Below are 24,541 nucleotides of genomic sequence, written 5' to 3' on the forward strand. Positions count from 1 at the left end.
TGGCGGCGGCTCGCAGCCCCCGGCAACAGCCTCGGCGGCTTCGGCCGCGCCTGGAGAGGCGGCCGGCCGAGCCCAGGCTGGGAGACAGGATCCGTAGCGTCCTCCGGCTGCTCCTCGGCAGCTTCTCCCCGAGCTGTGCGCCCGCGTGTGCCGGGCGCAGGAGCGAGCGGGGCACGGGCAGCTGGCTCAGCTGGGCTGCGTGGTAGTGCTGGCGCGGGGAGGAGGGCGTGCAGCCGCTCTGGGGGCCGCCTCGGAAGAGGCCAGCGAGGGCGCGGGGGTCTGGGACGCGTTCCCCACCCGAGCGCCCACGCCGAACTTCTGCCGGGGCTACTTCGATATCAGGGACGAGTGGGACCAGCCGTTCAATTGTTCCTCGGGCGACTTCATCTTCTGCTGAGGGACTTGTGACTTGCGGTTCTGCTGCACATTTTAAGAAGCGGCGACTGAACCAGAGCACCTGCACGGACTCTGACATTCCGCTGTGGCTCAACACCCGCAAGCCCCCCGCGCGCAAGGACGGCCCCCAGCACCACCCCACGAAGGACAAGACCAACCTGATCCTTTACATCATGTGCGGGGTGCTGGTCGTCATGCTTGTAGGCATCTTCACCAAGCTGGAGCTGGAGAAAGCGCACCGGCGGCAGAGGAAGCCAAGTCCAGGTAGGCTGCCTCCCCTCCACCCAACTCCGTCGCCTCCCCTCCAGGCGCCGCTCTCCCTCCTCTTCCCTCTCCACCTTTCCTTGGGCAATGGCGCTCCCCCCACCCCCCAACCCCCATCTCCGCTGGCGGAGATCGCCAGGGCAGCCAATTTCGGCTCCAAGCGCGGAGAAGGGGCGCTGGGCTCCGCACAGGTGTGGACTTGAGCGCGTGTGTATGTAGGGGGTGGTCTCTGCACCACCCCTCACCCTCTCGCTGCCCTTTCCCACCTAGGATTCAAGCGGATCTGAGACACATAACAGCCCGGGAGCTCAGGGCCCCGGAGTCTTGGGTTTTGGCGAGGGGTCTACCCCTCGAATTCCAGATGCCAGCTTCTAGGTAAACAGGGCAGGCGGCCCGAAAAGGAAGGGCGGCCGGTGTGAGGGAGGGAAGCAGTGTGTGCCGCCTGCAACTCGTAAGGCTCGCGAAAACGAAGCGAGGGAGGTGGAGAGAGAGAGGGGAGGGCGAGAAGAAAAGCCTTGCCTGGAGCGGCCTGTTTCTCTCCCTGAGCTGCCAGGTTCCTGGAATTGGGACCTTGGTTGTCTCCCCGCCACCCGGACCCCTGCCCGCTTTCCGCTGTCGCCACTTCTCCCTGCTGGGCTCCAGGGCCTCCTCCCTGTGCTGCGCCCCTTGCAGGGGTTGGTGAGGACTCCAATGTCGGGAGGCCCCCTCCTGCCCCCCTGATTCCTCAGCCTTCCCGGTTGCCTTATTCATTATGCAAGTCCCAGCGGGAGCGAGTTGTAGCAGATGGGAGAAGGCACTTTGGGGATTAATGGAGCGATTTTCCTTTTGCTTTTTAAAAAAGTGTCTAAATTGATTCGCACAACCCATAACTTTGGAGGCAGAGGGCGCAGCCACCGGGAAGCAGCCCCCAGACGCGATGCAGGTCAGGGTTGGCAGGAGGTCTGGGCGGGCGGGGTTGGAGAGCGACTGGCGGTCTTGGAACAGCTGGATGGCTGGGCGCTAGCTAGCTGGATCTTGCCCATTGTGGGCAGCGGGGTCGCCATGTGTTCCCCCCCTCTACACACAGACACACACCCTCCCCACACCTCTGGCGGGGGCCCATGTGTGCTCGTGTGGACACAGGAACTCGGTGCGCCTGCCTAAAAAACCTGAACAAAGAGACCCACCCAAAATAGGCGAAGGAACATTACCACCTCACTAGTAATTATTTTCTATTTATACGCAGAGTATCTGATGATTTTTTTCCCTCCAGAGGGGAGGGATTTGGGCCAAGAGGTGAGAAAATTCCTCTTGGTTTGGTTCAGCAGGGAGGTGTGGGTGGTTGTTGGGATCTTGAAGCACAAAAGTTAGCTTGGAGAGGATTCAGGAAACTCTGACCAACTGAGAGAGTAACACGCTGGCCCCGCCCACCTCCTGCATCCCCAAGATGCCCTGTCCCCAGCCCCACAGGCGGGAGTTTCACTTCCCCGCAGTCCCTGCCAGTCCCTGTAGTTTCCCTGGGGTCTGTGTTAAGGTGAAGGAAACTAGGGCGGCGGGACTGTGGCAGGCGACGAGTGTGGCCTTGGTAGGGAGAGAGTCCCCCAGGGATAGGTAGGCTGCCTTGCAGATTCGTATTAATTCCTCTGATGAAGTATCCACTGAGCCTTTCCCTTGCAAACCAGAGCTTCCAGGAGCCCTCCTGGGTGTTTGGGTGGGGGGTGAAGGAGGGTAGGAAAGGCAGGAGAAGGGGAGGTGGGAACGTGGGAGCTGAGCTAAGGGTGGGCGGCTCCCTTTGGCCTGCAGAGGGGGAAGGTGATGTGTGATCTTCAGGCTCTGTGTGATCTGGGTATTCCTGTTGAGACAGAGCTCCACTGAAGACCTGAGGGCTCAGGAGGGAATCTTATTCCTGTCTTGCCACCTTGCAGCTCTGTCTGGAGAAAGAATCCCCCCAGCTTAGTTGGTTGCAGCCACTTCTTCAGGGACCACCAAAGCGCTGGTTGGGTGTTGAATATCGGGGCATCCACACCTCTGAAAGAGCCTGGACACAAGACTCTCCTGATACACAGTTTGGGAATTCCAGAATGCCATGGAAGGACATTCTCTTGAAGAGAAAGGATAGTTGATTTTTATTGGCAGTTTCCCAGGTGTGGTTTACAACCCCAGCTGCTGTTTAGGACCACCTGGAGTGCTTTAAAAAACAAAGCAAAACAAAACAACCCTCTTGCTAGGGGCCCACCCCAGGCAATTTAGATCACAATTTCTAGGGTTGCTGAGTCTGTGTACTTCTGTAAAGCTCTCTAGGCTTTCCAGTGTGTGGCCAGTTACTGTTACTGAAAAGGAAAGAACATTTGCCAGGCACTGCACTAGAGTGGTGTGTGTGTGTGCGTGTGTGTATGTGTGTGTATACACTCTGGTGCCTGTGTGTGTAAACACTCCTTTAGTGTGCATGACCACCTTAGGAGACAGGTGCTAATAGTTCCTGCTTATAGATGACAAAATCATGGCTCAGGTTGGGTGGCTTCTCCAAGGTCACCCAGTTAGTTATAAAACTGCAGTCCCCAGCCCCCTGATTTCAAGTGTGTTTTCAGTTTGAGTGAGCATTGGGTGGGGGTGGGCAGCTTCCTAGAATGCATATTCTTGTGTTCTGTCCAGAAAGGGAAACATTCCGGGTCAGTAAAGGTCTGGGATGAGCCCCAGAAATCCACATGTAGCAGCCTCCCTGAATGGCTCCTCAAAAGTGGCCTACATGTTTAAGGAAGACTGTTCTTGAGTTTGGGACTATTTTACATTCTTGGAGATGGATGCATTAAATCCAATGCCACTCTCTTATTTGCATTTGCTTGTGTGTTTTCTGCACGTATTTCTGCTTTGAGTATTTGTGTATTTGTGGTGCTGGGGGCTGCCCCCAGGACCGTCCAAATGCATGGTGCCCTGTGTATGCAATTAACCATTTCAAGTCCCAGCCACAGGTCAGGGGGTACCTGGGTGGCATACAGCAGCTACCTGAGAGCTTCCGGGTGAAATTACCATCTTAGCCACAGCCTCTTAATTAATTTTGTCTTGGGCTGTGCGGGTCCCTGAGATGAAGGGTTCATTCTCATTTCATCGGAAAGCAGCCCCACGTCACTGACTGCTCCTCGTGACCTGTGCACTTGAGGCATCCTAGAAGAGGCCTCCGTGATGTTGTTTTTCAGACCCAGAATCCTGGGCATGTTGGCTGCTCCCTTCTGGGCCGACTGGGACCTGAAAACAGGAGAAAGTCTCTAATTCCAGGAGCTGCGGGGGTCTTGCCCAAGATAATAGGAAGAACTTCACAGACCCTCATTCACCAGCCACAGTAGCGTTACATCCTGTCATATGTATCGGAACAAGTGACTGCAAACAGTGGCCGGCTCTGGTTACCCAACCACGTAGACATGTTTTGTTTGTCTGCAAGGTATTGCTATTTATGTATTCTTTTTAAAAAAAATTTTTTAATGTTTATTTCTTTTTGAGAGAGAGAGAGAGAGACAGAGCATGAGCAGGGCAGGGGCAGAGAGAGAGAGGGAGACACAGAATCTGAACCAGGCTCTAGGCTCTGAGCTGTCAGCACAGAGCCCAACACAGGGCTCGAACCCAGGAACGGAGAGATCAAGACCTAGGCTGAAGTCAGAGGCCCAACCAACTGAGCCACCCAGGCACCACTATTTATGTATTCTTATTTTTAAGTTTGTCTCTCTCTCTCTCTCTCTCTCTCTCTTTTTTTACTGTGAAACATTTTACACATACAAAAGACAAAACTTGAAAGAAGGTAAAAATGTCTTTAGGGTTTTTCACTCCCGGTACGACTGCCATTGGGCCGGCTCATTCTCGGTTGTGGGGGGCTGTTCTGTGCATCGTAGGGTGTCTGGCAGCCTGCTTTGACTCCCCCCACTAGGTGCCAGTAGCACCCCCCTTACCACCCAGCTGTGACAGTTAAAAAAAATGTCCTCAGTCATAGCCACATGTCATCCAGGAGTAGAATCACCCCAGTTGAGAGTTACTAATCTAGGCCACGCAGTTACGAGTATCTTGTCATATCCGCTTTAGCACCCACTCTGTATTTTCATTTGCTCTCTCCCTTTTTCCCTAAATACTTCAGCGTGGATCGCCTAAGAACAAGGACATTCTCCCACACAACACAATCCCAGGATCGTACTCAAGAAGCAGGACAAAAACTCTAATACCATCATATAGCCAATCACGGTAACATTCTCCTGGTCATGCCAGAAATGTCCTTTGGAGCTTGGGCTTCCAAACTCTGATCCAGTCAAGGCTCACTGCATCTGGGCTGTAAAATTTCTTCAGTGTCTGTTATGTATTGTGTTTGAAACCCAACTTAGAACCAAGGAGATTTCACATAGAAATCCCAATTTCTGACTTCTCTTGAGAAATTGGTAGAACCGACAACACCGGACGTGCGTTTTCCCAGGGAAGCTGTTGGTTGCCTCCAGGGGGTGACTTCCCTCTTTAGGAAGCTCTCAGGTTCTCCTCCGTCTCCACCCCCACCCAGTTCCCTTAGTGCTGGTCGGCCCAAAAGGGTGGGCCTTTTGGCCTGTGCGTGCCTTCAACTGATTAGACGAGGCCCACCTGAGTGATGGAAGGCCATCTACTCAGTCTGTTGAATGTCAGTGTTCATCTCATCCAAACACCCATTCTCAGAAGCATCCAGAATGACCTTTGACCAAATATTTGGGCACCCTGTGGCCCAGTCAAGTGGGCACTTAATAGTTACCATTATAGTTATTTTAGGAACTTACTACTCAGAGTGTGTCCTGTGGAGCAGCCTCATTTTCATGACCTGGGAGCTTGAGCAGAAGAATCTTATGCCCCGCCTCAGACTTACTGAAATAGAATCTGCATTTTCTCAAGGCCCCTAGGTAGCATGAATGCACATCGTTTGAGAAGCACCCAAACTATGTGCCACAAAAAGATGGCAAATCCTTGGGAATTTTTTGGTTTACAGCACATAGTTGGTGATTTCCATGGTCTTTTATTTATGAAGCTTTATGGACACGTATTTTCAGATGTTTTTTCGTATGTACCCTAATCCGTATGCATTTGTTGTACTAATAAGTATGTGCGTGTACCAGTGAACAGTTATTAAGTACATTATAAAGCATACCTAAATACAAATTTTAAACTGAGCTGAAGGTGCAGTAAATATTATTTTAAAATTTGTTTGTAAGGGCAGTGACGTCATGCAATCATTAGCTAACATCAAAGCATGATGTATGTTGAGGAAGAAACTTACCATTAATAAACAGTCCATATTTTGAATATTTTACAGGAGAGTTTTGGTTATTCTTGGCTGACTTTGCTTTGATCTGAATAGAACATCATTGTTTGTAACCTTGTGACAAGCTAGCTGTTGAAGAGAAGGGGAGAGTCGATGCGATTGTTTTCTTGTGCTTCCTCTCTCAGTATTTTCTTCAGCCTGCGGTTATGTTATGGGGTGGGGAGGGGCGGTTTAAGCCTTGTGCCTGCTTAGTGATGGTTAGCCTCGCTAACCCTAGATAATGTATCTGCATATCTCCTCTTGGGGGGCACATAGCTGTAATATGGGCAACATACACCAATGATGGTCCGCTGCCAGTCACTGTTCTTGGTCTGAGCTTCCCAATTCTCACTGTCTGACGTGGGCATATCAAGTGAGGGTGCCAGCATCCATACACATATTGCGTTGATTCCTCACTTTAACGACTAAAGACCATACACAGGAGTTCTCAGATTTCCTGTCCTTATGCCGAATCCTTTTATGTGGTGCGTAGAGTGAGTGGACTCTTCTTTGATGACTGATTTTCCAGGATATGGAGGAGGCCTCTTAAGAACTCTCATCTCAGTTGCATGTCCTGGGAAGGGCTGCCTTGGGGAAAAGCATCCTTGGCTTTTGGGCTGGGTTTTCAGGAATTTCAGCACTCCGGGGAAGCCCAGGGGATTTGCATAGAGTAGCGCTGACCAAGTTCATGGTAGCTGTCCTGATAACCTACTTTGTGAACCTCTTGAAAGCCTGAATAACATGGAATCTGGGGGGGATTCCTTAGAGAAAGTGGTGAAAGCTATGACTTCTTGCTCGAGAAAAATGCACAAACAAAATTTCCACTCAGCTCCCGAGGGGTCCAGGGACCCCCTGAAGCTCATGATGAAGAACCTATTTAGAAGTGAAAAAGGCAAATCAGGTTTGGAGGGGCTTTCTTTACCTCAAACATTCCCTTTCCTGCAGCCTCCTTGAGTTTCAGACTCTGCTTACAGCACAGAGTGGGGAAGGAGGCTGAACTCTGATTTCATAGACACTCAGGTTTGTACCTCAGTTCCTGCAGTGATGCGCCGGGTGACCTTGAACAGTTTTTTAGCTCCATAAAACGGGTAGGATAATCCTCAGGGACCTGTGCAACACTCCCATGAAGCAAACCCTACACACACTGGGCACACAGAAAACACACATACACAGTTGTGGTCAGAAACACCCAAAGTGTCAGCAAATTCACACATACAACCAATACACTCACAGACATGAAACACAGATACGCACAGATACTCCCACAGGGACACATGTACCCGAGAGATACGGGTAATACAGTCACAGACACAGAGATTTGCACAGCAGATATATGCTCATTCAGAGACACAGATACAGATACACATGCATACAGATAAACACAAGAGGAAAATAATGAGGGAGCATAAAGCAAGCTGCCAGGCCTCATACCCCAGCCCCCACCCCCAGGTGGGCTATGTGTGATAGCCCTTGGGCACTCCTGGCTGCCCAAGAACAAAGCAAAAGGAAAAAAAAAATCCCAAATGGTTAACTGATAGAGATCATAGTCCTGCAGGGCTTGTCTCCATCTATTTACAAATATCTTAGTAAATCATGAGAAAAAGGCCATCGTAATCTCCAGAAACCTATGGACTTGGTTTCCTAGAGCCCCAGCAGCATCCCTCCATAGTGATGTAGGAAACTAAGGCAGAAAGAAATGGGAGGTAGAACTACATTTCCTTATAACCTGCAGCCCATTGGCTTGAGGCCAGCAGAATGAAACATCTCTCCCTCTGTCTTACTGCTAATGCTTTGCTAGAGGGCAAACAACCCTAGTTTGACAATAGCTAGGCAGCCAGTATCCTGGGAGTATTCTTTTTTTTTTTTTTTCTTTTTTTTCTTGGGCGTCTTCTTTAGCGTATGAGTCTCATTGGAAGCTTCCCCTGGACTTGACCTCCTCCCAGCTCCATAGTATATAACTAGTCTCTCCTCATGGTGCCTGGGCAGCTCTTCAGCTAGGGCCACTGGTCCTGTCCCCATGCTTTAATGAAATCACCACCTTTTTTGCACCAAAGACGACTTCAAGAATTCTTTCCCCATGAACCCACTGTCACCCCAAAACCTCATCAGAAAACATGAAAACAACCAAGTAACAGGAAATTCATGTCCACAGTCAATATACCCACAGACACAGAACTCCAACTCACAGGTGCATGATGCAGATTACACACACACACACACACACACACACTCACTCACTCACTCACTCACTCACTCCAGGACAGCTCTGGCACTCTAATGGAGGCCACTACAAGAAGAAGGGGTGCACAGACCCTGGTATGACCTGTCCCATCTAAGTTGTCATGGAAGGGGGCGTTTTCCTGGTTCCAACCCTGTGCTGGGCATGTGCCCCATGTCAGTGCCTTACCAAGGGTTGTGCCCAGGCCTGGATTCCAGAGAGTGGCCAGGGTAGGGTGGCCACAGGGACAGGGGCACAGGGTAGAGACAGGGTGCACTTAGATTGGGGGTGTTGCATGGGGCCAGGTCAAGTGAGGGAGACAGGCAAGTCTCTCCAGGATCCTTGGGGTGTGTCAAAGTGGGCTGTGCCTTCTCCCACCGCAATAATAGCACTAATGGCATCATCAGGACTAGTATATGACAGCATTATCATGACCACAGAGATGAATGACCGGCAGCCTGAGGTGCAGGAGCCGGGCTGTGACCTTGTCCTCTGGTTTGGCCTCAGCTTCTGTACAGGCTGACCTGGACAAAGCGGGCTATGGGGCCAAGCATCTTTGTGGCCCCTGCTCTCTCTGGAGTCTCCACGCCCCAGCTTCCCACTCTCCCAACATCCCCTCCCAGACCCAAGTCAGCAGGGAGCCTTTTCTCAGCCTGGGTCCAGCCTTCCCCTTGAGGGCTCCGAGCCTGATTCCTCATCCGTGCAAGGGATTACAGATGGTACTGCCACTGGGTCCCGAGAGGTGATGTCCGCAAAGGCAAAGGCTTGGCACAGGTCTGAAATTGGAGGGAACTGTGGTTTTCACCTTTGTTGCCTTTAACAGCTGTGCAACTTTTAAGGCACCAGACTGGGAAGACACATGCCCCAGGGAGGTGATGGCGCTGATACCCACTAGTGCTCAGCATGTGACTTCCTCTTGTCCTCAGCACAGTTCTGGACACAGGCATGGACACTCCCATTTTACTGAAGGAAACCAGTCCAGGGTCACACAGCTGGTAAGCAGCACACTGGATCTCAAACTCTAGGTTCCTGGCCCTGCCCCCAGGGGCCATGAAGGGCTCCCCAGATGGGAGGCTGACATTGGCTTTGGGGACACTTCGTCACCTCCATGAATGATCTCACTTGTTCAAGGCCCCCCAGACTCTGTCCACTGCCTCTTCTTTCCCAGGTCCCTGCTCCAGTTATAATCAGGGTGACCCTGGCCATCCTTCTTGGAATTCCCTAGGCCTCCTTATTGTCAGGGCCTCTCTCCCATTCACTTTTGGGCCAGTCGGACTCCACCCCCTCTGTTGCTGGCCTCTCCTTGTATAACCAGGACAGCCCAACCCTGGGGCTCTTGAGGCAGGCAGCAGGATCTAAAGGGAATGTAACGCTCTTGGTTTTTCACTCCTGTTTTGTTTTGGTTTTGGTTGTTTTGTATGGTTTCTTTATATTTAGGCTGGAGCCCTTGCTTTGCTATTTTAGCAGTGCCAGAGTGGTTCCTTTTACAATAAATTTATGTAAAAATAAAAGTGAGGGGATTTAGAGCAATGATTTTCAGTTGGGGAATCATTGAGTCAATCATGCAGAGAAACTATTTAGGAAGCTCAGCTCAGGACAGAGCCCGGGAGAGATGATTACAGTAGGTTTGCCTAGTCACCTGGGTCCCTGGCCCCTGCCCACCTGCTTGGCCTTCCCTGGCCAGCACACCTGGTGTTGCCAACAATCTGGGTGTTGTCCCGGGTCCCCCAGGAGAGAAGCTGATGAACTGTTTCTCTTAAAATGCTCTCATTCCTGGAGATTGCAGGAGATCCCTTGTGAGTCAGCTGGATCCAACCCCCCGCCCCTGCATCCCCCGTAAGGTTCATAATGTACAGCCCATGCCAACAGGTAGGAGGGTCACACAGATAAGTGACAGATCTACCACTGTTTGTGGTGTTAAAATGTCTAGGTCAATTAGAGATGATTTGGGGACCAGACAGTCTTCTCACACCAACATTCCAGGATATTCTAGGCCAGGAGACATTCTAGATTACAATTTTATTTTGCTCCTATCATTCAGTTCAAATATAGCTCTTTTGCTTTGGGATTTCTTGACTCCTATTCTACTTGTAGAGGAGCTTCTCAATTTCTAAACATACGGGAATTTCTAGTTTCCTCTTTATTAGTGATTTCTAGCACATTCTATCACTGAAACATGCTTTGTGTGATTTCCTTCCTCTGAAATCATTTCATTCCTCTGAAATTTCCCTTATGGCCGTAATAAATAGGGTGAATGTTTGTAACCGTATCCTCTGTGCCTGAAGTGAATGTGTCCTCTACAGTGTTATGTCCATGTGGACACGTATATGGATCTAGCTGTGGGATTCAGATGGTTTGCTATCAAGATGTCTACCTTATGGATGTTCTATCTGTTTTGACTGAGAGAGGGTTAAACCTTACTGTCTGCGTGTGCATTTGATTGTTCTTGCAGCTGTGTCCTCCTTTGCTTTCTCTGTTGTTCAGCTATTGCCCATGGGAGATGGGAGTTCAGAAAGGAAGGAGAGAACACTCAGAAGAGGTGACAGGGAGCTGGGTTGGGAGGGCCCAAAAACCAGAAGGTCGGCCAAGTTTCCAGAGAGGACCTGTTGTTGGGATGGCACGTGGTGGTGCACCAGGCGGGAAGCGGCTTTTTAAAAATGAGGTCACATGGGGTGTCCGTATTGCTCTACCAGGGGTGAGGGCAGCTGATTGGTCGAGAGAGAGTATCAAGGCTCTGGGTTGCTAAGGCAACACCCAGACAGGTGAGGGCTTGGAAGAAGAAGGATCTTCCTCTGCTCCACCTGCTCCTGAGAGTCCACTTAACCTGCTGTTTATGTCCTGCTTACCTAGTGATTTACTGACCTGCTGACCTACTAACCTGTCTGAAGCCTCCCCCCACCCCTCTTGTACTTGATCTGATCCTGGTCCTGTCCCTGACCCCCTTCTTCTCCTGACACACCCCTTCCCTAACCCACCCCCTTTTTATACTCTTCCCCCATCCCCAATTACCACCCCTCCCCCCTTTCCCACCCCTCCCCACTCCTCCCTTGCACACCTACACCCCATCCTCCGTCTCCACCTCCCGCCTGGAACCCTGGAGTCCCCTTAAAGGACCAGGACAGGAAGATGCAGAGGCTGTTTTTCTGGCTCCTTGTGCTTGGGTGTCCTGGTTACCCAAACACAAATGTGAGTAAACATGGGACATCGGTGGATTCTTCCTTCCTATCGGGTTCTTTCACACTGTGGTTAAACAACAGCTTCTCTATGGGGCTTTTGACGGGAACTTCAGAAGAACTTCATTTCTTCCTGAAGACTGAGGACCACAGGGCAGGTTTCTCCACCAGCCTGAAGTGGTTGTGGCCACAGCTGTCCGCATCAAGTTCTGGGTCCTGTCTGTGCTGCTTGGTCCAAAAAGAGCAGTGGTGACAGGATGTAAACCCGATCATAGTAGGTTTATAGTGCCAAGAAGGAAGGATTTGTGAAGATACTAAAAGCTATTGAGCTGATTGACTTAAATAGGTGTTTCTATGATGTGTGAATTATTTCATTAAAGTTGTTTTTAAAAATGTCAAGAAATCTTATTTAATAGGAACTATGGATATTAGACCGGCTCCTGGAAGCCCTGTTAAGATCCTGCTTCAAGCTTTGTAAGCTTAGGGTCCATCTTATATGTAGTTTGTTTTCCTATCAGCACATTGTTCGTATTTGTGAAGTTTGGTAGCCCTGGGAACAGAGGTAACTGGAGCATTGGTGTTGGTACAGAGTGTTAAAAAGTGAAATGTCTTTGGGCTCTGTGCTTCCTGGTTTGTTGACTTCTAGCAACTTCTGAGTCAGCCCTTTGCCTCGGGTCTTGGAGGCTGTCCCCCGGGACTCTGTGTCCAACTGTGTTGATGGGAGCCTCATAAGCCCAGCAGAAACTAAGTGGCTGCATCTTGCTTGGACATTTATGATAGGAAAATCACAAGGAGCAACACGATCCGGAAGTGAATGAATTGTTGTCCTTATTTTAGCTAAGTATGTGCGGAGTGTTGATTTACTCAAAGCAAGGAGCGTTCTGAATGTCCTTAGGATTGTCCAAATATAATGAAACACCTGGTTCCCAGTGTGAGTATTTCACTCTATCGTTGAAAAGCAAAACTTGTACCCCTAGGAGAGTGAGAGAGGCAGACAGACAGACAGACAGAGAACACCATAGAGATAAGTAGATTTCTTTAGATTGGCACGTACCAGATCCTTAGAGCGGGATCTGGAAAGTCCCAGTAGTCAGGAATAACCCTTGCATTGAGGCAGAATCATTCCACACGAATGCCTCCCATCTAAATAGAATCGATTCTGTTTCTTTTGAGACTATGAAGGAGGAAAATTCTTGATCATCTTTATGAGAAATTTCCCCTGGTACCTAGGCTGCCTCTCACAGATTGGCTCGGCTCTCTCTCCCTACCTCATCTCTGAATTCTTCCACCAACTAACTTGTCTTGCATTTCCCACCTCCACCTACTCATGGCCGTTGACTGTGAGAACCTAGTGTTACTGGCCTCATTGGATCTAATCTAGTTCAGCGTCACCTACTGATATCAGCTGCCAGACAGCTGCCAGAGGCACCAAGAGTGCCCACAGCCGAAGATGTTTTACCTTCGTGACAAGATGGCCTCTGTCTTTGGTGCATTTGAGCCCCATGACCAACCATTGTGCTGACAGCTACTGCTTTCTTTCAGACAGTGGCTAGTCAAAGACGGTGAGTGTGTATTTCCCACCATTACACATTTTTGTGATCTCATCTCTGAGAGCTGAAGATGAAAATGTTATAGATTTCAGAGGCTACTTTCTAGACAGATTTCTTTGCACAAAATTAAGCTTGGTATGTGAATTAGTATGAATTGCATTGCGAGTGTTTTGCTCCTAAAATGCTTCTAAGTCCAGTTTTTGTAGAATGAGATGTGTACCACTGTTTTGGTTTACCATACCCAGGAATTTTGTATTATTTGAGAGATCCATTTCCAGAGTTGCTACTGATTGTTTTTGGCACAATACCATGAAATAGAAACATGAATTCCTTTCATTGGGCTATTTGAAGATGCGTGTTCAGGTAACTTAAAATCCCACAGATATTATCAAAATATACATGATCACCTGATTATGCAAATCTTTATGTACCTCAGAAATCTGACATTTTGAGCTGTGATTCAGAATCAAAGTGAACATTGAAAGAAAATATCAAAAAGTGAACCATAATGTGCAATTTATTTTCTTGGAAAAATAATCCCATATTATTATAATAGCAGTTGCCCGTCTCTCTCAGATATATCCATATCTGTAAACATCTTTCTCTAGAACAATCTCATTTGTATCTCTAGTACATTTTGTGTTTTTATTTCCTTCCATTCTTCCATGAATTTGGGGCACAGTTTGGAGATATTCCAAAGGATTTTATCCAGGTACTTCGTGAATGTACACTAGAAGTCATTGACTTCTTATCTACTATAAATTTGCATTTTCTTAATTTTTCTATTTTACATTGGCTTACAAATTCTTACTATTAAAACACAGTTGTAATATGTTTGTCAGCAAAATGAAATTTCTCAGTGTTGTCTTTTACATCTTTCCTACAGCTTCCGGGTCGTGTAATTTGTATAGGGTAACAACACCTTTTTAAAGAATACAGTTCATTGATATTTGACATATGTAAGCAGCAATGGAACCATGACCACAAGATAGCAAACACAGTCATCACCCCCACAAGTTTGTTCCTGCTCCTTTGTAAGCCATCTGTCCTCTTGATCCTGTATGAGGAGACATTTGTGAGGTGTGCTTATAACCTCCTGGAGGCTGGTAAAGGGTTTATAAAGATGATTCTTTGTGACAGATAGATTGTAAACATCTTTAAGACTCCTCATCATCTCTGATATTATTTCAGCCTGTCCATATTTTGCCTGACCATTTCCCTCTTGGCTCTGATGTGTTTGAAATTCTTTGGAAACATAACATTATTACTGCCTCCGTGGGAACTTGTGCTTGTCTAATTTACCCCTGGAGAACTGTTTTTGTTGTGAGTATACTGAAGTATACTTATAGATAGACTTGTAATCATGAGTAAGCAGAAAATTTTAAAGTCACTGGACCTTTTATATGCACTCAGTATTACAGATATCCCTCTAATATATTCAATTTTCATTATCATTTAGATCAAAATACGTTAAAATTTCTGTAGAAATGACTTCTTTGCCCTATATGGACTTTTTTTTTAAATTCAACTGTAATTAACATACAGTGTAATATCAGTTTCAGATGTTCCATATGATTCAGTGATTTCATGCATTTCTCAGTGCTCATCACAGATACACTCTTGATCTACTTCACCTCTTTCACCCATCCCCCCACCTGACTCCCCTCTAATCCATGTCTTCTTGAGAAGGTTGTTGTTTAATCTCATTTTTTTCGTCATTCTTCAACTGAGAACTTTTTGTTCTTGATGTCTAGTTTGAGTCATTTGTGGTCTGAGAACCTGTTTCCTATGATTTCGTTTACTTTGTTCAGATCTCTCTGTGACGTCTCAAGTACCGGCTACACTTTTATAATGTCTTCAGGGAATGACTCTGGTCAAGGAAGCACTTTTTGCACTTTGTGGAAACGTTTGTTGTCATTTCTGTTGTTGCTTGTTTGTTTTCTCTAGCCATCTCCCACTTCCTTTCTGATTTGAAAATCTTTGTTGGTGGTGAAGTGGGAAAAATCATAGGACCTGATTTGATAGAATTGTTTGTCAGTTCAGGAAATCGCCAACTGCAGGAGACATTTCTCTGGTGTTTCTGGTGAGTCAGAGGCATCTTTTAGTCTAAAGATTTTACCTTTACTTTTATTTTGTCTGAAACTCCCAAATAATTTGTGGTTGTGGACTTTATGATGGCTGTTGGACTTGACAAAAAAGAATTGCAAGTAAATGGTGCATTGGTTATTAATTTAAAATAAGTCTGCCATTTCCATTATTGAAGATTAGTGGTTTGGTGTCTGTTTAATAGAATGGAACAGAGCTTTTGGTAAAAAATAAGATATCTACCCTAATTCTCTTCCTTAGAAATTGTTGTTGAAATATCAGCAAGTAGAAAGGAAATGTTTTCTATAGCTTATTCTACCTCTAAGTTTTTAGTATGCTAGGCCATGGCTACGTTTTTCTAGGGTGTTTCCTGACACAGAGGAAATAAAAACAAAATTAAACTATTGGGGCTACATCAAAATAGATCGCTCCTGTTCAGTGATGGAAACAGTCAACAAAACTGGAAAGCAACTTACTAAATGGGAGATGATATTTGCAAATGACCTGGCTCGTAAAGTGTTAGTATCCAAAATACCTGAATAAACTATACAACTCAACAGCCAGAAAACAAATAATACAATTTACAAATGGGCCAAAGTCACAAACAGACATTGCCATGAAGAAGACATTCAGATGGCCAACAGACACATGAAAAGATGTTCAACATCATTCATGGTCAGGGAATTGCAAACCAAAACTACCATGTGATATCACTTTACACCTGTCAGAACGGCTATAATCAATAAGACAGGGAAAAAAAAACTAGTGTTGGTGAGGATGTGGAGAAAATGGAACCCTCATGCACTTTTGCTGGGAATGCAAATTGCTATTGCCATTTTGGAAAACAGTATGGAATTTCCTCAGATAATTGAAAATAGAACTAATTTGTGATGCAGCAATTGCACTACTGGGTATCTACCCAAAGAATACAAAAGAAAAAAAAAACCCACTACTTCTAAAGGATATATGCATCCCTGTGGTGGATAAGTTTAGGAATCCCCTGGGCTTACACCAATGGGTTAACAAGGCACAAAGAAATACAGTCAATATAATGCTCACACCCGAATTTGGGTAAACCAGATTGGCACTCCAAGAATAGGGGGGTGCAAAGACATCCTGAGAATAGGGAGGCGCAATGGTGCCAGGAATAGGGAGGTGCAAGGGCACCCCACAATAGGGAGGGGTGCTGAACCCCCCAGAATAGAGAGAGAGAGAGGCAAAGTCCTGAAATAGAAATGGCACAAAGGTGCCCAATACACAGGAATAACAAGATTAGATATTCAGGGTGAAAGCACCCCAAATTTAGTTCTATAGCAGAAAGCTGCTTTTATAGGAGAATAGGGCCAGGTTAGGTAAATTGGTGAATTGGACTTTGGACCACTGCACCTCACGCAAAGCAGCCCAGAGCGAGATGGTTAACAAAAGAAAAGGTGGCTTATCAGCCTTGAGGTTATTCCCCCTATCTGTCTTATCCCCTAGGCTGGCAAAGATAAACAGGCATGGCGCCTCCTGTCTGCTGTTAACAACCATTTACCCAACTGCCGGGCGCCTGGATTTTGTTTTATATTGACCCAAACCCCAAACACTGTATATCTTCAAAATCCCCTTTCCCCCCTCACATCCACAAGTTAATGTTCCTAGTTTCTTTGTCTCTTTGTACACCCCCATCACGTTTGCAAGGCTTCTGATCTGAATAAATACGGGGCAAGGACGCTTATTCAGGGCTCTTGTCTTTTTCCTGGACATTAGCCATCTCTCGTTTGAATCCTGCGTCTGCTCTTTTGCTGGCCAAAAGAGAATTTTAGACTTAGAGTCTATGACACACCCCTATGTTTACTGCAGCATTATTTACAATAGCCAAATTGTGGTAGCAGCCCAAGTGTCCATCCAAAGATAAATGGATGAAGAAGAGGTGATATATACGTTAACAGGCACACGTGTGCGCATGCACACACACACACACACACACACACACACACACACCCTAGAATATTACTCAGCCATAAAAAGGAATGACCTCTTGCCATGTGCAACAACATGGATTGATATAGAGGATATACTGCTAAGTGAAAGATAAATACCATATGATTTCACTCGTGTGGAATTTAGGAAACAGAACAAATGAGCAAAGCGGGGGGAGGGGGGGGAAGAGAGAGACGAACCAAGGAAACAGATTCCTAACTTTAGAGAACAAAGTGATGGGTTACCAGGGGAGGTGGGTGGGGGGGATGGGAGAAATAGGTGATGGGGATTAAAGAGTACACTTACCATGATGAGCCCTGAGTAATGGACAGCATTGTTGAATCCCAATATGTACATCCAAATCAAATGTAACACTGTATACTAACTATACTAGAATTGCAACACTTAAAAAAATAATTTATTTTGCTGAACCACACCTTTATTATAATACCACATTGGATGATGATTTTGACTTTTTTGTCATGAAATATACTTTTATAAAAAAAATATTGTTTCTACATCAAATTTAATTTTACTTATCCCTCTTCTAGAAAAAGAGTGGAGTATATGAAGGTAAGATTTCAGGCTTCTATTTTCCTTATAATCTATTCTTTTTAAATCTCTTAAAAGATTCAAAACCCTGACGTGGGGCTCAGTCTCACAAACCATGAGATCATGACCTGAGCCAAAATCAAGGGTTGGATGCTCAACCGACTGAGCCACCCAGGTGCCCTGTAATCTTTTCTTAATACAGCTGTTCACTGTGGTTTCTAATTCCTCTAGAAGTAAAGACATTGACTTATCAGGTCTAGTTAGCCCCTTAACTAGTTAGCCCCTTAGCCTCCTTGTTTGCATCCTAAGTGACAACACAGACTGAGTTGCCACCAACTGAGACAGGTGACCAAGTAGAGGAAAAAATCAGACAATTAGAGAGAAGCAGATGAGTTTAACTCTGGTCAGAAGTGTTTAAGAATCCAGTGGCAGGAGTATTCTGGTATGACCTACCTACTGGGGGAAGTGTACAGATCAAGGCACTCTCTGAGCCTGTCAAGAAGCTCAAGGCTTAGAGAAGAGGTCAGATATTGCCAGGCCACGTGTGTGTCACTAGAGAGGTTTAAAACATGTGTTATGAGTCCTGGGTGGAGAGAGCCTCTAATGCCAGTGGAGAGTGAGGGTAAGTGAACAAGATGCCAAATGGGGCCAATAGATTATGTATGGGCTTCACGGACTGTGCTGGTTAAGTGACCCGGCACGTAGTGGGTCCTCAAATGCTGGTGTTGCTATGGGGAATACAGCACTGCTGGTATAGAGAAGGGTGACCTCAGGGCAGCAGAGCTCTAACATTGTACAAATAGAAGGTAAGCTTGCAGTTTGGGACTGAACGATAGAATTCAATGCCTGTCAGAAGATTCTGGAGTACTGAGCCCTGTTCTAGGTGCTGTCCTTGTGCTATCCATGTGTAAGTTGAGTATTTCCTACATGGTGTTTACCAGTGATGCAGGTGGTAACGTTTGCATCTTGGGCTTTCACCATCTTGTGATTTGGGGAGTTATCTAGGGTTCTAGCTACTAAGTAGTAAAGCTGAGATTTTACCCAACTGTGTTTGATTCCACGGCCATATACACCTGAGTGAGCATCCCACTCTGGTTCTCATGGACGGGACCCTGTGGAGCAGCAGAAAGACATTGGAGGCCTCTGAGTGCCAAACAAATGACATTTAGAATAATTTCTCTCTCAGTATTTGTTTAAATGTTTATTTACTTATTTTGAGAGAGTGTGTGCACGAGTGGTGGAGGGGCAGAGAGAGAGAGGGAGAGAGAGAGAATCCCAAGCAGCCTCCATGCTTTCAGTACAGAGCCTCACATGGGGCTCAATCTCACCAACCGTGAGATCATGACCTGAGCCAAAATCAACTGATTAGGCACCCAGGCGCCCGCCTCTCTTGTTATTGTTGTTATTGTTATTGTTATCTATCTATTTAAAGGATTTATTTATTTTTGAGAGAGAGTGAGAGTGCAAGTGAGGAGTGGGCAGAGGGAGAGGAGGACAGAAGATCCGAAGCAGGCTCTGTGTTGACAGCAGTGAGCCTGATATGGGGCTTGAACTCGTGAGTGGTAAGATGATGGATCTCAACTGACTGAGTTGGATCTCAACTGACTGAGTCACCCAGGTGCCTCTTTCATTATTTTTAAAGTGTGATTGAAAATGGGGGAAAACCTTGAATAAATTAGGTGGATTATTTTTTCTTTTTGACTTTTGTTTTTAAAGTAATTGCACTGATGTGTTTATTTGATCATGAAGGACAGAATACAAGTATGTAGGATACTTGGTTTTTCTCCATTTTTCCTCTGGTGAGGTCAGAGCAGTTTGAACTGTTCATATATTCTAAGAATAATGATGCTTAATGATGGGATATTAGGGGACACCTGGGTGGCTCAGTTGGTTGTGTATCTGACTTTTGATTTTGGCTCAGGAAATGATCGCAGGGTCATGGGATTGAGTCCTGCCTCAGACTCCACACTGATCCTGGAATATGCTTAAGATTCTCTCTCTCTCCCTACCCTTCACCCACTCATGTGTTCTCTCTCTCTAAAAGAAAAAAGAAAGAGGAGAGAGAGAGAGGGAGAGAGAGAGAGGAAGAAGGAGAGAATGAGACAAAGAAAAATAAAATGCCATTAACTAAAACTTGCTTTCTTCAGGGACCACAGTAATGCCAAATGTTATATGTGACCACAGTGCCAGATCATGTGCCTTTGCTATTGACACAATGGGTAATGTGATTTTACTGGTTTTGGTACTAACCTTAAGAGATTGCTGTTGTTTTGTTTTGTTTTGTTTTGTTTTTTTGTGGTTAATTTAAGCTCAATTTTCTGAAAAGATTAAATACTACATGAAGGAAAATGCAAAATGTGCAGAAAAAATATCCCTTTGTGAACAGAAGGTATAACCATCCCCCCCACCATTTTCTTTTCATTTTCATGATTTCACCTGGAATTGTGTTCACTTCTGGTTCACTGATTTTGGCATCTCCTCTTTCATCCTGGTGTCCCATTTCATTCCATTCTATACCAGGCTCAATTCAAAGCAATCATCACATATGTAAAATACTACATTCTTTATTTCTATAGTGACTTACCCACCAGAGATAGTGTAATTAATATTTTTGTCAGTGTAATTAATATTTTTGAATTCTGAATCCTTTATTACATATTTGTGTAGATCAACAGAGCAAAGAAATGTGGCAAAATAAGCTTCCTTCTTACGAAGCACATAGATGTAAGATAAAAATCCCTTCTTTGTCCTGGGTGCCTGGGTGGCTCAGTTGGTTAAACATCCAACTCTTGGTTTCAGCTCAGGTCATGGTCTCATGGTTTGTGAGTTTCAGCCCTGCATCGGGCTTCTTGCTGACTTTGGGGAGCCTGCTTGGGATTCTCTCCCTCTGCCTCTCTCTGCCCTTCCCCTGCTCACTTGCTCTGTCTCTCAAAAAATAAATTAAAAAAACGTATTAAAGTCCCTTCTTTGTCCTTTAAAAATGGAAATAAAAGTAATGAGTAAGTATTCCTGATGACTATGTGTTTTGTTGAAGAATAACAGTGAGACACTTGAGCGCACTAATGAATTTTTTAATAACATCATTCCAAGTGTGCATGCTTCGTTGCAATCTGAGAGAAATCAGAATGCCAAGAATCGGGGCTTCCTGAGTTACCATAATTTGATGTTTGCACCCTTTTGGTCATTGGGTGAATTTAGCCCCTCAACCTTCCATGCTGTTCACTGCTGTTTCAAGCAATAACACCACAGTACTTCTTTTATTTAGGAGTTAGGCAGAATTTGTTTTCATAAGCCTGGCTTAATTTTTGTATCATTCAGTGCTGCCGGGAGAGAGCACTAGAGGTTTCTTGCCATGTTGAACAGTTCTGTTCCTCCTAATGCAGAGCAGAGAATTTTGAAACAGAATCTGGTGACAATATTTTTCTTCCATAAAGAAAAGTCATTCATTGGAGCTGTTTGGCTTGAAAGATTTTACACTTTCTTCGATTTCTCATCGTCATCCAGTCACAGTTCCATTGTCTGGAAACCAAGATAGTTGCTCTGAAACATTTACACCTTCTACTGTTCTCTTCATCCTTCGTTTCTTTATGTGTCTGGCTTTTCTCTTTGGCCCCAACTGGATTAACTGTTTTTAATGATACAGGGATTGACAGAGCACATTCTATTGACAATGCTTCTTTGTGACACATTATCCTGTGTTTGTTTGGAAAGTGTAGTACACATTTTGTTTCTATCCTACTTGCAAATTGGGGAAAGGAAAAATCTACAAAGAACTTGAAAGGTGCTATTTTAGTAAACACTTCAGAAGTTTCAGAAGTAAATTCCCTCTATTTCCTGCAGGATTTCCATTGTACACTTTAGCTTTGAAGAAAAACCAATCTTTCATGTCTTAGAATATTTGATTTATATGTTATCTACTGAGTGATCTTCTTCTTGGGAAGAACTCACTAGAGAGGATGTTTTGCTCAGGTTCACCTCTCCCTTAATGAAGTTCATACCAGCGAAGTGAAATTGAAGTCTGAAGAACAGGAAGTGAAATCGAAGTCTGAAGAAACAGCCTGTGCAGAAAAAAAATGCTCAGCTTAAGATCCACAAGAATCAGGTAAAAAAATTTACTATCAAATGTTATATAAATCAGAAATGAGCATCATTACTTCCTTTTTAAGTTTTTCTTCTGTAACTGTGGTAAAATACTTGCATTAGAAAGTTTCCCATCATAAACATTTAAGTGTACATTTTAGTAGTGGTAAGTACATTCGTGTTCTTCTATAGTCATTCCACACCTTTCTCAAATCTGTCTTCAAGTCAGGAGATATGAGTGCACGCGTCAAGGATTCGGTGCAGGGAGTCTTGACATCTCGTAAACATAACGTGGAAGAGGTGTTGCTTGGAGGGAAGAAAACCGCACTTGGTAGAATGAGTTTGGTTTGGGAAAGCAAAAAGTGGCTTCCTGCCTTGGGAATCCTGTCCTTTCTCCTCTCCCCCCTCATGGCCACACTCATGGTAACAGGTGCACACACCCAAGTACACTGTTTTATGCTGGATAGGCAGCAAAAGGGAACTGGGGGACAGCTGTGATGCACTTAGGTGTGTGAAAGGGGCAAAGGACGCCAAATGGGACACGCTGAAGAAGAATGTAGACGTTCATGATGGAATGTGGGGACAAAGAAGCTCACAGAAGAGTAAGACTTTTAGGAGTTAGTTGTTACAAACACCATTGTAAGAACAGATGTGTCAGTGGGGATCATTTTCTTTCTTTGAGCACATTTAACACCAACCATACTTTTACCATGGTAATCAGTAAAGAATTGTGTTTCTCCCTTCTGCCTTGATTTCTGTGATCTGCACCTTCCTGCACTTTGTGGAAACCCCAGGGTTCATTTTCATTGTCCTTTACATTTCAGTCCCATTGTAGCGACATGAGTGCCATGTGTATATATATTTTTTATTAAACTCTAGACATTGGGTAGGAAATATTGGGAGGAGAATTCAGGTGTACTAGGATGGTATCTTGCTGCAGATGAGATGGGAGTTTATGTCTGGTAGGAGATCAGGGGTGCCAGCATTACTGAGTCCTGTGAACTCAGTTTTCCTTCCTTTCTCTCTTTTCCCTTGCCTTGCCTTGCCTTGCCTTCCCTTCCCCGCATTCCTTTTCCAGGAGACAGTATTCTGAACGTGGGCAATTCACATCATTTTCTTTTTGTCAGTGTATTTTGCATTCTTCTCAACTGGTGTCTTTGAGGCAGATAGCAGGAGTTCCCTCGTGAAGTGTAGAGATGTCCAGTAGGTCATTGTACAGTGTTAATGACACCATGTCCAAGAAAGATGTCTCTATGGCAATGTCATGGCCCGAGCCTTGATTGAGAGTTTAGGGCTCTTGGGAGAAATCAGACAAGTCAGGAACCCCTGCATCATCCTTATGTGTTTAGTTGTGATGAGTAGGTCAGGCTTGGTTTTGTACATTGAAAAGAAATACACTTGTGCAGTCCCAATCACAAGAGCCTGAGTGCATCTCGTGTGGGCTTTTTATATTTATGTGATGTGTTGATGAGTGGGAATAGAGAGCTGTGAAGAGAAGCTCAGAGTTGCCAAAGACTTGGCCAGCACACTAGAGTTTGACTTTGTTTAGTCCCTTAATGGGGGGCATCAATGATTTCCCCTGATTGTGTTTGTGGATCTGTGTGTTTATGGGGAAGGGGAGAGGGCACATTTGAGGCCTGCCTTCAGATTTCAGGGAGGGAAGAAAGGCCGAATTTCACATGGGCTACCAGGTAATGTATGTTTCTTTCCCCTCTAGGAAGCTGGGACTGAAAGAATGGGAGCAGGTGGAAGGGGAGAAGCAGCTGTCAGCTGCAGAAGAGAAAGTAAAATTAGCTGCAGAAGAGCTACCTAGCTACTGAACTACAAGGGAGTTCAGCTTCTACCAGCAGCTCACACGAAGCCCATTGTATTACTTTGAAACGTTGTACGACGTTTAGAGCCAAGTAGCACACAAATATACACAAACATTCAGGAGACATGTATTCGTATAGAGACTTCAAAAGAAATGTGACATTTTCCAGATGCTAAGTTAAAAATATGAATCTAAACAAGTCACTAAAGATTTCCTGATCCCTGATGCTGGCCAGACTATGTGGAAATGTGGTTCCCGAACATGTTTCTGGAGGTGCTGGAAATGATTACAAACCTCAGGAAGCAGTTTGGTGGAGGACGAATCACATCGACAAGTATGACCATCCCATTTTAGAGACCCACTTGTTGTAACCATGAGGAGAACAATAAGGATACAAGGAAAAGAAGATTTGAACTTTATTTTTATTGTTATCTTTTAATGTTTGTTTATTTTTGGGAGAGAGAGGTAGAGTGCGAGTGGGGAGGGGCAGAGAAAGAGAGAGGGAGACACAGAATCTTAAGCAGGCTCCAGGCTCTGAGCTGTCAGCACAGAGCCCAACATGGGGCTCCAACTCATGGACCTCGAGATAATGACCTGAGCTGAAGTCCGACGCTTTACCGACTGAGCCACCCAGGTGCCCCATGAACTTTATGATGAAAGATCCTCATTGCAGGATTAGGGAGCTGTCACCACGGATAAGGAGACCGTGTCAACGTGGAGCCCCACAGGCATTAAATAATAAATCCAAGATGGTGTAGCAATGGCTTTGAGCTTTCTGTACTCTCCGCCTCATGTGAAATGTGTCTTATATGATTGGGCCGTGTGCATGAGAGATCAGTTCTTATAATGGGAATCTGGGCCAATTAACATCACCCTCAACATTGTGCTTCATCTGGTGAAAGTGACTGCGCTCCCAGGAGAAGAGTAGAAGGAACACGAGAACAGCTGCAGCAGTCAGAGCTCACCTTCGGACACCTGGTAGGCTGCACTCTGCCCAGTAGTTCCTGAGTGCTTCAGCACCTAATGCAGATGATCATAGCAGGCCACTGAATCTCTCCACATGGGTTTTTATTGATGTGCTGACTCTTTCCGATTGCTCTTTGTGAGAAGGTGGCTCTGGACAACTGGGTTAGAATGTTTTTCTCTCCTCCTCTTGTGCACACCTTGCCACAG

The 24,541-nt window shown here is 45.6% G+C and overlaps 1 pseudogene; it reads left to right on the forward strand.

Moving 5' to 3' along the window:
- Window positions 1-47: 47 nt before the first annotated feature.
- Window positions 48-23,823, forward strand: LOC122236252 (annotated as a pseudogene).
- Window positions 23,824-24,541: the final 718 nt, after the last annotated feature.

The sequence above is a fragment of the Panthera tigris genome, chromosome A2 (assembly GCF_018350195.1).
Source record: "Panthera tigris isolate Pti1 chromosome A2, P.tigris_Pti1_mat1.1, whole genome shotgun sequence".
Lineage (NCBI taxonomy): Eukaryota > Metazoa > Chordata > Mammalia > Carnivora > Felidae > Panthera > Panthera tigris.